Genomic DNA, 16335 nt, shown 5'->3' with positions numbered 1-16335 from the left:
ATAGAAATCACTGGCGTAGTCTTATGTCAAAAAACTAGACAGCTCTAATCGGACAATCCGTTCTAGAGTTATGCGTGCCGCAACTTAAATTGATCTTTATTTATTTTGTTTGTAGTGGGATTATATGTTTGTTGCTTCAAGTGATACAGAGGGGTCCTTATATCTTTAGTTGTTTGATTGATAAAAATTCATTTATTAAATTTCCTAGACCCATCAGGCCTGTTTAGGCCACCTTAGTGGAATTTGTTTGGTTTGAATTGGAAAACAGATTACTAAAAACTATTATTTACAGCCTACAACTAATCTAAAACTTTCATTCTTTAATAAGGAAGTGCATCTACACGGTAAGAAAAAAGTACCCAACGACCAGTTCACTTTTACCTATTTTTAACTAGTTTGTCTCCTTTTCTCCTTCTAATGTTGTCAAAAACGGAGAAGCAAAACCACCCAACAGGGGTAGTAAAGCGTGGGAACCCAACGGTGAGTATAATCATATTTACCTACTGTTGGGTATAACTAACTTACTTTTGGATAAAAAGGTAGTTGAAAATTCAATACAAACTGCACATAAGTAAATGAAAATTACTTTGACCCGCTTTACCTACTTTTGGGTTCCTGCACTATAGTGCCGAGATGAGTGAAAATAAATTTATTTTGGGTACTTTTTTCTAACCGTGTAGAACACTAAGTTGAGAGCACCAAAAAGCTAATATGCGATAAGCAATAAACTTGAAAAGCGAAGAAGAAGGAGAAGAAGAAGAAGAAGAAGAAGATGCAAATTTCAAAAGATGCAGAATATTTTTTTTATCTTTATTAAGGAGACTTTCAGCCCTGGGCTGGTTCGTCTCCGGATGCAGAATAACATGTCAAGCAACTTCTTCTAAGACAAAGAATTTTGACCACTTTTTTCAGAATGGCCCCGCTGTGCATTATAGAAGTCCATTTTTTTGGTATCATTTTGGCATTAAAAGATCGGTTAACACTATAGGTGGGTTGCCAATTTGAGTAATTTCTCAAGATGGGTCTAAATCACAGTGGTCACAAAGGAAAATCCATGCCATCCAAAGGAAGGTAGGTAAAGGTTGAGTAAGCACCAGTTGCTAAATGTAATCCGTGCTGCAATCCCCAGTCAAAACCATACCGTCTATTATTAATCGCACAACCGACAACAGCGCCTCTTAAGTAGGTCAAAGTCGGTCCCATTTCACCGATTCCAGCTAGATTTGTGCCCGAACATATTGACACTCTTGGTCCTCCGGGAGTTGAGTACGTGGTCCATTGGACAACCATAGCAAAACTATTTACCACCGGAGAGTGTTGCATTGCACTGCCTTCACACATGGGAACCCGTTCATGGCCATCCACAGCGGGAAAGCCACGGTGAGGTGGGTCAAGAAAGTGTTAAAATTTGCATTTAAATGGTTTCCTCCGGCCATCATCATCGTCACTTTCCGCTCCGGTTTTGGGGTTTGCCGGTCAGTCCCGCATGAAGCCCTCGTGTATAATGTTTGCATGACCGGCAGTTGCTGTTTCTGCTGCCATCGTCGTTGTTGTTGTTGATGTCCATAGGTCAGTGTTGTCCAAATAGATTTCTGGTGGAGTGTGAAAATTTCACTCTCTGTTAATCAGTTCCGACTGGGTTTCGTCCTCCGTTTCCTGGGGGTGGATTAACAATAAGAGAAATATGCCGTAAAATATCAAACAATTTATCCAAATATGTGTATGTATGGCTATCTTAAATTCTTTCCAATAGTTTGCAACATTTGCAAGAGGGATACAATCAGTGTTGCCAAAATTACTAATATTTTTTCCTTTGTTCTTTTTCTCTCTCACGATCTCAATCTCTCAACATGCCATATATTTTGTTGAAATCGATTTGCGATTTCCCTTTCACAGATTTCAAAATAGAGTACCTGACACTACAAAACATGTCTGATATCTCTATATATGTATTTAGATTAACATGCGAAGTCCGAAAAGAAAAAAAAAATCAACTTGAAAGGATAAATGATTCCCTTTCGATGAACACTTCACACTTCTCCTGCTCCTGAACCGAGTAGTGGGTCATTGCGGCATTCGACATCCGAGTGGCACAAAACCGAGGGGTGTAAATTTGGTCGACCCAAGGGGCGCGCATGTTTGGGTCACATGTGAACTCCATTGTGGCTTGTCACTGTTCAGCATTTTTCTGTCTCTTTCCGTCTCCCGCTCACCGGTTTCCTTCCTGTCTGCTTTCTGCCCTTGCCCGACTGTTCGAGAACGACACAGTTGTCCTACCGGTGCACCGCAGCTGGTGCAGCGCAGTTGTTGTCCTCCGGAAAAGCTGGTGGAAAAGCCGTGAAAAATTGCCATTGTATGTGCAATGGCAATAAATATTATGTAAATTATGGTCGTGGTTTTGGTTTTCCAGTTCGGTGCTAAATTCTGCCTGGTTCGTCAGTTCGGGAGCTTCCATCCGGGCTGACGGGCAAGCGAACGAGACGGAGGAGGTGTTATGTGTGTTTTGGCACCACCAGTGCAATTTTCCATGCATGAACGGGTCGCTGATTTTTCGTCACGTGCAGGCAGCTGTTGATCCACTGCTAGGTACTGGGGGATTTAAAGGATAACATTCCGAACAGTGTTTGGCACGGATTGTCACGATTTGTTGGGGGAGTTAAGCTAGTGGTGTTAGGACTTTTGGTGGAACAGCTTTATAGCAGTATTAAGTAATTACATTTACATTTGACTGTACATTTATTACAAAATTCATTCACACAAGCATGGAGTGTGTGTATTGGTTTGTGCATTGAGTTTAAATACGACAATAGTACACATTTTAATTATGCTTTGAACTATCAAATATTTCACGATGAAAATCGTATGCTATTTGATGATGTGATCAAGGTCAACTTCTCGCGAGAGCTGAATTTTGAGTCAAACCTTTCAACAGCCTCAATTCATGTTGAAGGGTAGATTGCACAGGACAAGCAGATATAGGATTAATTTAATTAATTTCTGCATCAACCGGCTTGTGGTACAAAGGATGGTACGTTAACACGTTTACGAAAGAACACCATCAATAAAAATCATGAAATCGTGAACAGTGTTTCACAAAATATATGTAACGCCTGCGTTGTGGTGCAGCAGGCACCAGCAAAGGCAACAAAAGTCGTGAGCTCTGTTCGGAAAATTATGATATAGTTCTGGTAAACGTAATTTATGTTAATGAGTTGTACTCGATATCGTGGATCACAGTAGGCTCAGCCCACGGACTGTAGAGTTTTCATGAACTGTCACAAATTTATCTGTTTTTGCGCGGAGTGATTTTTCAAGTACAAATTAGTTTTTTTTTTCAAAATGTGTGATATGTATTTGCATGATTGTAGTATTGTAGTGAATCTTTTGCGCGTGTGCTTTAATTAAGAAAATATCGTAATTGTTTTTCTATCGATTAGGAAAAAGACCGGTTGAGAGTGTCTGCCCGGTGGCCATGCGCTACTAATATAACTGTGAAAGATTGGGCTAGAAAAGGAATTGTGGTCGTTGCCAAGTTGAAAGGTGACTTGAATAGAAGCAGAAAGAATCTTTTCATCAAAGAAGTGAGCGGCTTTTTTAACACATTTATAACATTTGTTTGAAACACATAAACACAACACGTAATACATTTTCACAATTTAAAACAAATTCTAGAGCTTGAACAGATAAAAAAGTAGAAAGGTATGTGCCTAGGGGCACGAACGGAAGCCTGACGTAGGACCGCTAGTGGACGGAACAAATGTGAACATTTAGTTCTTTTAATTGATCAATCATCAATTATCTTAACTCTTCCCGTTTTTTATTTGTAAGCGTATCAAATTTGTAGTATTTATTTCCAAGAGAAAGTTGATGAAGAGAATCCAAGGGACTGTCAACTTGAGTATTTTTGATTCATCTACCCGACTTTAAAAGGTGTATTTTGAATTTTTAAGTGTTGTGTCATGCCTTTTTTTTATGAATTCAACATATAATTATGAAAAATGCGTGATTAGCGGAAAGATCTACCTTTCTTTTTTTTCTAATAATAACATAAAAAGTTAAATATTATGAACAAATTATTTTATAAAACGTTTTTATTCAGCAAAGAATTATGATGTTGGTTGGACCTATACTGATCTTGGTTGGACCTAAAAAATGATGATGGTTGGACCTATTTGTGCAAATGCTAGTTTAGCCCATATTTGTTCAAAAAATTTATTTAGAGCTTATTGGTATCATGAAAAAAAACCCTTTTTGATCAGTTTTTATGAATTTTCTATTTAAAAAAATCAAGAAATTTGAGTTTAACTTCGTTTTTAAAAAAAGTTCACTTTCCACGCATTAGCTATTCATCATGGCTCATTTTCTCGGAAATCATTGACCCAATTTGGAAAATTTTTAACGTCAAACTATAGGTATTGTGGTCTCATTGAAAGCTATAGAATATTTTTGGAATCGGTCAACTGGTTCCGGAGATATGACCGGAACAAGTTCCAGGGTATATGGAACATGTGAAACGGTCAAACGATCGTTTCATATAGAAGCGTTAGAGTTGGTTGCTCCTAGTGCTTAGGCAATAGGTGAATTCGAGTGCTCGAATCAATTTGTTTTGAAACGACGATGATAGTGGGGTGACTGTGTATATGATTAATGACAGGGAAAATCTAATGATGAATTTTAGAAATCAAGATAGAACCGGAAACAAAACTTGGAATATTGAAAAGATGAAATGAATAGAAGGGAAGTTTATTGGTTGGTCAGGGAGAGCTATTTGGTTTTCCCTTTTGGACCGCCGAGTGAAGAAGATCAGTACAGAATTTTTAGAAAATCAGTGCAGTGAACACACCTATAATAAAATCAAAATTTATTAACCTTTTTTTTATACATAAAAAGCACACAAAAACGTGAGTCACGAGTGCGAAAATTGTTTATAAAAGTTTTTCTAGAAAAACAGGCTAAGGTAGCTAAAAGTGAGTCGGAGTAATTTAAGTGAAAAGATTGAGAATTCAGAAGCCACTGAGCGGTGGCAACAGCGATTTGGGCTTGTGGCAGGAACGTTCGCTAAACATATTGCGGGTTTATTTTGGACGGTATTTCGATCGGTTCACCTCCCAAAGTGAATTTGAGTCCTTGGTTGGTGGTATCAGGCTTGGTTACCCTGAGTGCTCCTATCGCCTCGTGGTTGCGTACCACTATAGGACATTCGGAGAGCGTTGGTCATCGGATGAAGAACTCGACCCCACGTGCATCACACGCCTAAAGTGATTGCCTGTTTCGTGGGAAGGTCCACAAGGGGGAAGGCTGCCCACGCCAGCGTAATCCGCCCGACTCACGTCCTGAAAACCGGAGGCCCTCTGTGCGATACCACCCCACAGAAAAACCGCCCACCGAAGCTAGTGCACACCGGAACTATCCCAAACGGTGAATTCCTTATCTAGCGAGTTTCGCCTGGCAACGCCACTCGACGACATCCGCCACACCCGGTGCACGCTATTGGTCGCCACTCTGGCGACGCTCCCTCATCGTTTCCCTTTTTGAGGTTAGGATACGGCGTTGTCTGACCCGGCGATCGTTGCGGTCAAAGCGATCTCCAACCGTCGCATCTTCATCTTGGTCACGGTGAACAACTTGGCACCGAACCATCGAGCATCATCGAGCCGGTCTGAAGTAGATTGGTTCCCCCCCGGCAACGGTCGGGGTGATCATCATCGTCCATCATCATACGGACGAGCCACCCACTAGGGATGAGTGTGGCTCGACCAGGTACCATTGAGCAGCAACCGTAAGTACGCGAACCATTGTCCTCACACAAGCAAGCACACCGATTTATAAGTAGGGACCCTGAATTATATTTAGTAGGGGAAGAAAGCTTTTTTAGGGGTTAGAACGACTCACAAGGGAACACAAAGGGGGGGGGGGTGGGAAGAGTGACGTCACACATAGGAGAAAGAGGTAGAGCAGGGTTTTGTGAATAAAACAACAACAACAAAAATTAGAACGAGCAAACCATAAATGGATTTTTAGAACCTTTCAAAACCAGGTTTTTTCGTTAAATCGAATTTGACTTTACTGAACTTGATTTTAATAGACCTGTTTCACATGCACCGTATTTTAAAATTTACTCAATCAATTAAAAACCATTGGAAGATAAAATTAGAATAAACAAATTTGGGGGAAAAAGAACGATTGGACTATTGGACTTGGGACGTTGATGGTTTTTGATCGTTGGGTTACTCTAGTGGGTGGAATCTGCTGGGTTGAGAAAACTGCTAGCTGGGCACACATATCTGCAATTCTCGGCAGACGACTTCTTCGTCTGGCGCATAAGCCGGAATTTTTTGAGAACCCTAGCAGGATCCTCCTTACACATGGACCTAATTTTGACATGGAAGGAATAAAACCTATCATGCGACACTTCACATTACTTCCAAATTCGATAACAAGATCAATAACAAAATTGAGTGCCTTGGACCACATTGGCCACTTCCGGACATTTGCTGAGTGCCCCCGGGAATTTAGGGGCTTAAAATGACAGAATATCATAACTGGATTCCGGTTTTATCGAAAATAAGTTTCAGTTAGCAATTTTTAGTTTGTTAACATTTTATTTCAAGTTAATTCACACACAGAAGGTGTATAAGAAGTGCTTAATGTAAATTCATATTAACAGATTCTTTTGGCGTTTTCGTGGTAGTTCGGAAATCGGTGGTTACCCTTTCAGCCAACCTGACGATGGAATTCCTCCTTTAAATTTACGCCCAACTAGTGACGCAAGGTCTATAGCAGCTTCCAAGATCTTTTTGGTCGTCTTGGGACTGCCAGAAGCAGCGCACATACAAACCCAATCCCCTAGCTGGTTCTCCAAATCAAAACTCAACTATTTCCCTTCCATATTTCTTGCCGTGGCTTCCCTTAATTTTTGCGTTAAGTGTCGTTTTCGGAATATTGTACCTTTTCTGTGCCTGATACGCGGTAAGTGATTTATTTCTTGCTAAAAGAACAGCCTCTTGAACATTTTCGACCGTATAACTCTTTTCTTTAGCCATTTTTTCAATCGAAGAAACTGATCACTCGGCCAAAACGAAATCGAATTTCAAATCAGCTGCGCATGAAGGATGTAGACAAACCGAAGCGCACCTAGCGGCCGTCTTAGGAAACACATAGGTCCAACCATCATCATGCGTAGGTCCAACCATGATCATATTTATCTATTCGAATTTCGTCAATTATTCAAACATTTTAGTGAAACCAATGGATAAATGGCGTACTAACGTGTTGTTTACACCTTAAAGCAGTATTTTACTGATTGAAAATAAAAATAAATGTAAAAAATATCCCTTTTTTGTATGTTTGAAAGTAAGGCATGATGACGAGCTAATGCGTGGGAAGTGAACTGTTTTGAAAACACATTGAAACTCAATTGCTTTGAAGTTTTTTTCAATCAAACACCCATGCAAATTGAAGAAAAAGAGATTTTTATGATAGTAAAGTGATCTTTGAAAATAAAAAAATTAGCGAAGATTGACTAAACTAGCGATTGAAAAATAGGTCCAACCATCATCAGTTTTTGGATAGGTCCAACCAGAATCGATTACCCTAATGCTGAGCTGAGCACGACGTGCTACTGATTCCGATCCTAGTCTAGCGGTGGGACTTCTTCCTCCTTCTCTATGGTTGCTCGCTGCTTGCAGGCAGCCTTTCGTTGTTGTTGTTGTTGAAAGCACTCCTGCTGCTGCTGCTGCTGCTGCTACTACTGCTGCTGCTAGACCACCACTTACGGTGATTGAATGAGCATCGAATTCGATTTTTAAGTCTGTGTTCGGGAATGCACTGTTTTCATACGTTCGGTGATAATTTTGATCATCATTGCAACAGTTGGACATTTGGTATTTTTCAATAGTGATCTATTGAAAATTAACTAAGTGTTCATTTTAGCAGATTGGTAGATAAATTTCCAACCGTTTGGTTTGTTTAGAACTAAAATCTATCTGCTATTGGTCTAAACCTGACCATTCTTTTGTAATGCTGTGCATTTTGGTTTTTTGGAATTGCGTGGATTCTATAGATCCTGTGGAGATCTATCTAGCCCTGATGTTTGTGTTGGTAGAGGGAAAAAATGTAAACTTTGCGGGAGACGATGTCTTAACACTCGAAAGCAATTTTGTGAAATATGAAGTAAAACAAATCCTAGCTAGTTCTGCATGATGATTTTGTTTGATTTTATTTATTTGTAAAGTCACCGGGAAATACCAGCTGGCGATTTGTTTTTTTTTAATGATAATTCCTTACTTGAAAACAGGCATAAACTCACAAACAGGCTGCTTTTTCATGCACAGTAAAAAATTCTGAATTTTAATTGTGATGTAAACATTCATTCACGTAAACTTGTGTGTCATTTTACGCAAACGAGCAGCTTGTAAGCAATGTTGTTTACAAAGATGGACTTTTGTATGCAATATTTGCAACATTTCATGAAATGTTTCAGAACCTTACACGATTTATAATGTAAAATGTGTCGCTCCATTTATGTGCATCATATTGAACAGAAATTTACAATACTTTTTCGAAGTGTGTGCTATACAGTGTGATAATTCAATAACCAATAAATTATCTCAACATTTAGTGGCAAACCATTCATAAATTTTTCGTAACATTCTATTATCCATATTAAATTTCATATGTAAGCGCCGATTGAAACAATCTTTTCGACGTCACTACAAGCGTGATTGATTAAACGAAAGAAACGAATCGTGCGGAATGAAAGCCGAGGAAAAACTTATTGCACCAATATATTCAGGCCTACAATTCCACACCTTCTATAGACAGGTTGAGCCTTGATAGCTAGCTGCTTGCGGGAACTGATGACCTTGACCAATGTCCAAATAATACTCTTTAACAAATTTTTGGTGGCCCTGAAAAGGACCGTTTTGTAGTGATGGTTGAGTAATTCTGAGCTGGGTGTTCAACACGGATGAGGCTGTCGAGCTGTATGTCGTTTGGAGCGAGGATGACATGCTTGGCATAGATGACCGACCCGCAGCTACTCACGAAGAGCTACTGATTCCGATCCATAGCATATCGGTGCAGCTTCTTCCTCCTTTGATGGTTGCTTATGTGGGCTGTGCAGCTCGCTGCTTGCAGGCAGCCTTTCGTTGACACTGAAGAATAATTTTCAACGCCACACGCCAAAAGCACTGCTACTGCTGCTACTAATTTCGACGACCGAACACCACCACACAGTGATGTGGTCGTTGCGAGCGTGTGGTTCTGAGTATGGTGATGAGTGTGCAAAATATTACGCAATTACATCCTCCCTATTCGCACGCGTCCGAGGATCGGAGGCGAATGCCACTTCGACTTGTTTCGTCTACTTACTACTACATACTAGCATATGCATGTAGGTAATTGGTGGATTTGTTAGTTAATACGACGTTTTGGACAATGCTGAAAATTTACCAGTTTTCCAATAGTTTGTTGTTAAAAATCAATATTCGGAAGCATTGTTATCGATGCGTAGCCATATTTCTGATCGATTGGTGATAAAATTATTGAAATTGAACCAGGGGCAGCTGAGTTATTAACGTTCAAAATCTTTCTTAATTTGTTACATGTTCCATTTTCGGTTTTCACAAAGTGTACCTCCATATAGAAATCAAAGACGTAGTCCTACGTCAAAACATTTTCGGCATCTAACACAAAGCTTACGTAACATATAAACAATTTTAGAGCCTTTCTCCTACTACTTCTTTTAACATTAATTAATTCAGGAATCAAAAAGTCCCTAAGCTCTACTCTTTTATCTAAGATTGTCTCCAATTCCAGACGACGAAATATCAATAAATCTCGAACACGAACAAAACTGGAAAATTTATGTTCTAAATCCTCAGGAACGTTTGGACAGAACTGGCACATAGGACTGTCTTGTCGGTTAGTGCGGTGCAGTAAGTCTGCATGAAGTATATTATGTTTGACCAACAGGAAGCATGTAGATCTTTCAGCTGATGTAAGATGTTTGCTGTTGATATTATTCCATACTTTACTCCATGCGATGCTTGGGGTTTCTTCAACAATTTTAGGGCACTTCATTTTGTCGCGAAATAAATTGTGTAGTCCATCAGATTATGGGTTTCTTATGATCTGCTCTGGTATATATGCAGATCTGTGGATTTGCTATGCGCACTGAAAGATCTCGTGCGAAGCAAGGGGTGGTCACTCTACACACTTATTTTGCGCCAACATTTGTCTCAGTGTGCCTCAAGTGTGCCGCGCTATACCAAGAGTGCCATGCCATCGGACTGATTTTTTTTTTGTGAATAATTGTATGTTTGGCAACCCGGTATTTTGAAAATTCAAATGTTTTTTTTTTTGTATATCAAATTGTACGAGTTGTCGAAGACAATGGTCATGTCAACGCCAGATCAACGGAATGGGCAGCCCTTCAAGAATACTGCTCCCGTCTCCCATATGTCGCAGTGCGATGAACATTTGATCTACGGAGAGTACAGTAAACATTACACGTTGATGAGGAACATTGGGAATGCACTCATTAAACATTCTGCACCGGGACATCAAAGATGAAGACGTCATCATCGATCACCATTTCCATATCAAGCTGATTGACATCGGATTCTGCGACGTTCGTACGGGAAGGGCAACTTTTTTCTACCTTCTACGGATCGAGTACTGCAGTCTGGAAGTGTTGGTAGGCAACCGCTACTCCTACCCTGAACTGAAAATGTGGGCTCCCTGTGTGACACTGTACGCTGTTGATGTTCTTCGTGAACGTTGAGGAAACTCGGATCATCATCCAGGAGCTACTGGAGGTGGAATGGATGACACAGGAAACCAATCATCGCAGCTCAATTTTGCTAAAATCGTCCCCTGCTAACCGTACGAAATCAATCCGTAGAAGTGCTACGACTACGTAGATTCAAATATCTGCTCCAGCCAGACGGGACTGTCCACGTCGCCGCATAGCCTTTGGATATTGGATGATGTCTATGGTGAAGAGGATGATGAGCATGTCCAATGTCGAATAAGTCAGAAAATTTATTTAAAAAAATGATTTACTGCTAATTAATTAATATATTTTGAATTCATTTTTAATGATTTTTATTCAGCGACCGATGTTAAATGATTAGTAGCGGAGTAGCAGTGATTGTATTTTAATGAATCCTGAACTAGTCCAGGTTAAGCATAAAATGTTTCCTGGTGCTTCGGCCGGCTGGTGTGCCAAATAGTGTTAGTAATGTTAGTGAATAGTTAAGGAATGTTTTGCTTCAAAATCCGTGAAACATCTGGAAGTCAATACAGATGTGCATTAACTTCCCAATTCCGTGGCAGTTTGTGTACTTCTGCGTTGGCTTTCAAAGATTCATATTAAATCCACCTGGTCCTCGTCGTGATGTCGGCATCTTCCGTTGCTCCGATTGCGGATCATAGCAGTAAGGGTGAGTTTTTAGGCTCCAATGCAGTGATGTCAGTTATTTTAGAGATCACAAAAAAATATGTACCATGGGTGCCAAATGAGTGAGCCATGGTGTGCACTACTGTGTTTTTGGCACACAGTGCTTAGTGACCTACCCCTTGGTGTGAACGGTGTGTGCTCAAGACCACAGCAGAATCTGTTCACCAGAAGTGATTAGCTTTTGTGCATGGGCAGACGAAGAGTTAAGCCACCACAATTGAGAGGCAATGTAAGTTGCTCCATAGGAACTCTTGTAGGGAAAAGACTCCATAAGAAGTATCCTATTTGCGATATTATTCTTGAAATTGCAGAGTTAGGCATACTAAGAACTGGCGCCAAATATCACAAACGTGACGTAATATACGTGTTTACAACAAGTACCTTCTGGCGCAGAGTCAGATTCCTTGATTTGAACAACCACATAAGATGCAATATTTTTCGAATGGCTTCTCCCCAGTTGAAATCGATAGTTTTCTTTAACGAGTTAAAGTAGGTAACACCAAGAACCTTAACTGATCCTTGCTGACCGGCCACGCTGGTTGATGTTCTCCTCGTTGTCTTCCAATATTTACTGCTACCGTCTTGCTGGTGTTCAAAACTGTTCCTGAGCAGGCTCCGCAATTCAAAAAAGCTTGTTTGGAACGATCCAATTTGTTATCATCGACGATGATAATCGAAAAGTCGTCCGCACTGGCGACTACAATTGGTATTTGTAATGGCGAACGTTATAGTTTATTTCGCAGTTCTGTGATAAATATTCGATTAACTAAGTGTGGAATTGTGCTTGTGCCGCGGTAGAATTGATCCTACGCGTGCCCCGTAGTGATCATTTATAGTACGTTCAGACTACAGAGTTATAACATGTTGTAGCGCTATCTTGATGGTGGTTTCTGTGTTGCAATTAGTTGAGAACCGTTATAACATGTCTGGACAGCGTTTTAGTGGATAATTAAGAGAACGGTTGCTGCTGCAGCAGGTTCTTGTTCAATTTTGGTGTTTTTTTTCCTTCGCCCGGCATGCTATTGGCACCCTTTAGTAAACTACGACATTGTAAATTTCGTTCATTTTTACTTGTGAAAATCCACGTTTCACTTATAACAAGTTTAGTGTTGTAATTGAAGTCGATGTCAATACGTATAAATGTTTGTTATGTGCGAAAAAAGTAAATGTAGGGTTTTTGATCGGTGCTCAATAGTTCCTGCGATTAATGTGTTGAGATGCTTCAAATGTGGAGAATTTCGGTACAAGAGCATGGATTGCGAAAATTGTGCAGTCAACAACACAAAACGTCGGAGTGTACGTCAACTGTTTTGAAATGTATTAATTGTTTGAAAATGAATAAAGAACGAAAAATGAACTTGGACGTCAACCATGCCGCATTTAGCTCGGAATGTTTGCTCTATAAAAGACTTTTTGATCAGAAAAAAAGCAGTTTGTGTTTCAATAAATAGCAGCCAAGTTCCAGAAATGTGGATCGATTCAATTTTTTTGTATTAAAGTATTGCGGGGTGGTCAGCAAACTACGTAGCATTACGTCAGATTGTTGAGGAAAAACGTCCTCTTTTAGTTTTATTATCTGAAACTTATATTGTAGAAATTGAAGCATTTGCTTGTTTATCGCATTCTAGACACACTGGTGTTGTTGCTATTTATGTCAAAGAATCAGTTCAATTTAACCTTCGTACCAACGAAGTTATTGATGGCAACTGGTTCTTGGGCATTACAGTTGTGCGTGGCATGAAGATGGGTAATTATGGTGTTTTGTATCATTCTCCCAGTTCTAGTGACCAGCGTTTTGTTGAAGTTTTAGAGAACTGGTTCGAGACATTCCTTGATTCTAGTAAATTGAATATATTGGCTGGTGATTTTAATATATTTTTTTTTAAATTCTTTATTTAAGAGATTTTTAGCCGAAGGCTAGTTCATCTTTTAGGTGATTTTAATATTAATTGTCGCATGCGTCCTTGTCCAACATCGTAGTTCACACCTAAAGGGCGAACACGAAATTATTGCGACACATTCAACAGGGCATAACTTTTTTACCATTGGGTAAAAATCAACCAAATTTTGCACACTTTCTCATTGATTTGTATTGTGTACATGCTGTCAAACTCGAAGTCGTGTTTTTCGATTCAACGAAAATGGAGGTGAACCAACGCGAGTTGAGAGAACAAATTCTTTCCAAACACCTGGAATTTCCTGACCTGTCGCACCGGCAGTTGGGAAAAATGTTGAACATTTACCATTCAACCGTCTCCAGAGTGTTGAAGCGGTTCCAGGAGCGGTTGACGTTGGACCACGGCAAAGGAGCTGAAAGAAAACCGGGACCGGAGAACAAAAAGACGGAGGGAAAGGTGAAGCGGATGATTAAAGCAAATCCCAACGTCTCAAGCCATGATTTGGCATGTCGCAGATCTACGTCCAGAATGCAAAGAAGAGAGCTGTCCTACATACATACAAGGTACAAAACTTCCCAAACCGCGATGAGCGGCAACAATCGACGGCTAAAACTCGGGCACGGAAGCTCTACGAGAAGATGCTGACAAAATATGGCTGCTGTGTGATGGACGACGAAACGTATATAAAAGCCGATTTTAAGCAAATTCCGGGGTTGGAGTTTTTCATCGGCAAGAGCAAGTTCGATGTGGACGACAAATTTAAGAAGAAGAAAATGTCGAAGTTCGCCTCCAAATATCTCATTTGGCAGGCCATCTGCTCTTGCGGACTGAGGAGTGAGCTTTTCGTGACAAAGGGCACAGTAAATGGCGAGATCTACAAATCTGAGTGCCTCGAGAAGCGCCTTTTGCCGTTCTTGCAGCAGCACGACGAAGCTCCGCTATTTTGGCCAGATTTGGCATCATGCCACTATTCTAAAAGTGTCCTGGAGTGGTATGAGGCCAATTCTGTCCATTTTGTTCCAAAGGACATGAATGAATCCGCCAAACTGTCCGGAGCTGCGCCCGGTGGAGCAGTACTGGGCAATAATGAAGCGGAAACTTCGGAAGAGCAAGAAGACAGTCAAAGACGAGAAGGACATGTTAAGAAAATGGAAAAAAAAATTGAGAAACTGGTACTGGATGACACTGTTAAGACTTTGATGGAGGGCATCAAGCGAAAATGCGTTCAATTTTACACTCAAGGTTCCATCGATTAACTTTTCTTTTGATTTTTGAAGTAAATATATGTATAAAACTACCCTAAAATTTTGGTTTGATTCTAAACATTATAAGAAAATTGGCATGACATTTTCGTTGTCGCAATAATTTCGTGTTCGCCCTTTATACCAAGGAAGTGCGCAACTGCTCCACAGTCAGACATTGCAAATGTTGCCGTCAATTGCTTCTTCAGCTTCATAATGCTCTTCAGATTCCTTCCGCATATGTGCAGGTCATCCACGTACAGGACTAAATATATCTCGTCCACGTCCTGTATTCGCGTATACAGACAATAATCGTGTCGGGAACGTTCGAAATCCAAATTTATCATCTTTTCATTGAGTTTCTCGTTCCAGCACCTCAGAGACTGCTTTAAGCCGTAAAGTGACTTCAGCAGCCTGCATTTGGTGTTCGGTGGTGCCGCAACGCCATCTGGGACCTCCTGTTTCAGTTCGCCGTACAAGAACGCTGTCTTCACGTCCATATTGTGGAACAAGAAGCCCTGGTTGACACCTGCTGCAAACACCGTTCGTATTGTAGCAAGCTTCGCCACTGGAGCATATGTTTCCTCGTAGTCCAGGCCAGCTTTTTGAAGAACCCCTTTAGCCACCAGTTGCGCCTTGTATCGTACTGCATTTCCATCAGCATCGTCCTTAATCCGGAACACCCACTTGGCCTTAAGGGGCTTCACGTTATCCGGGCACTTGACGAAGCGCCACACATTGTTTGCTGCCATCGATTGAAGCTCGTCCTGGACTGCATCCAGCCATTTACGCTGATCGTCATGTCGCAGGATGTCGTTGTAGCTCATGGGAACATTTAAGGAAATCAAATCGCCAGAAGTTGCCTGCGCTCCCGGTCGCTACGCCTCGACACCGACTCATCATGGATTTTGTGTCTTTCTATTTGCGAAGGGAGCGCGTTTGCTGGCTCTGCTGCAGAATCTTCAAAGTAGTCCTCGTTTTCGGTCGAGCAGCCAGCTGTCTCCTTGCTACCGGAACTTCTAGCTTCGTCATCAGGAATGTCAGGAACAGCTTCATTTTCTGTAGTTTCCCCCTCTTGCTCGAACGGAAAATTCACCACAAACGGGACATCTTGGCTTGGCTTCAGCTGGGCATACGGGAACGAACCTTCATCAAATTTCACGTCCCGAGCAGTTTTCACTTCGCGCGCTTGCATGTCCCACAGCCGATAACCATTCGGTGCGTAACCGATTATAATCATCTCACGGCTCTTTGGATCCAACTTCTTCCGCTGCTGACTTGGGACCCACGCAAAGCATCTGCAGCCAAACACACGCAGCTTGTCCATATTAGGCTTCGAACCATACCATCTTTCAGCAGGTGAAATTTCAGCAGGCAGGGCTGCCTCGGACCAAAGATTTTTCGGCACTCCCGAATCAATCAGCACAGCACGAATCTTCTCCTCCAAAGTCCTGTTGAATCTCTCAGCGACTCCGTTCTGCTGCGGCGTGTAAGCAACGGTTACTTCCAGCTGGATGCCTTTCTGCTTGTAGAACTGCTTCTGGGCGTATTCTCTTCCTTGGTCAATGGTCATCTTCAAAATCGACAGCCCGAATGCTGCCGTCACTGTGGTTTCATACTCACGGAACACCTCGAACACGCCAGAGTTCTTCTTCAACAGGTAGATCATTGCAAAGTGGCTGAAGTCGTCGATGAACGAAACGATGAACCTGGAACCATCCCAGGCCGGAGG

The sequence above is a fragment of the Ochlerotatus camptorhynchus genome, unplaced genomic scaffold, assembly GCF_037179485.1.
Source record: "Ochlerotatus camptorhynchus isolate MF236.1 unplaced genomic scaffold, CSIRO-AGI_Acam_v1.1 ptg000021l, whole genome shotgun sequence".
Lineage (NCBI taxonomy): Eukaryota > Metazoa > Arthropoda > Insecta > Diptera > Culicidae > Ochlerotatus > Ochlerotatus camptorhynchus.
This window is presented reverse-complemented; position numbering follows the sequence as displayed.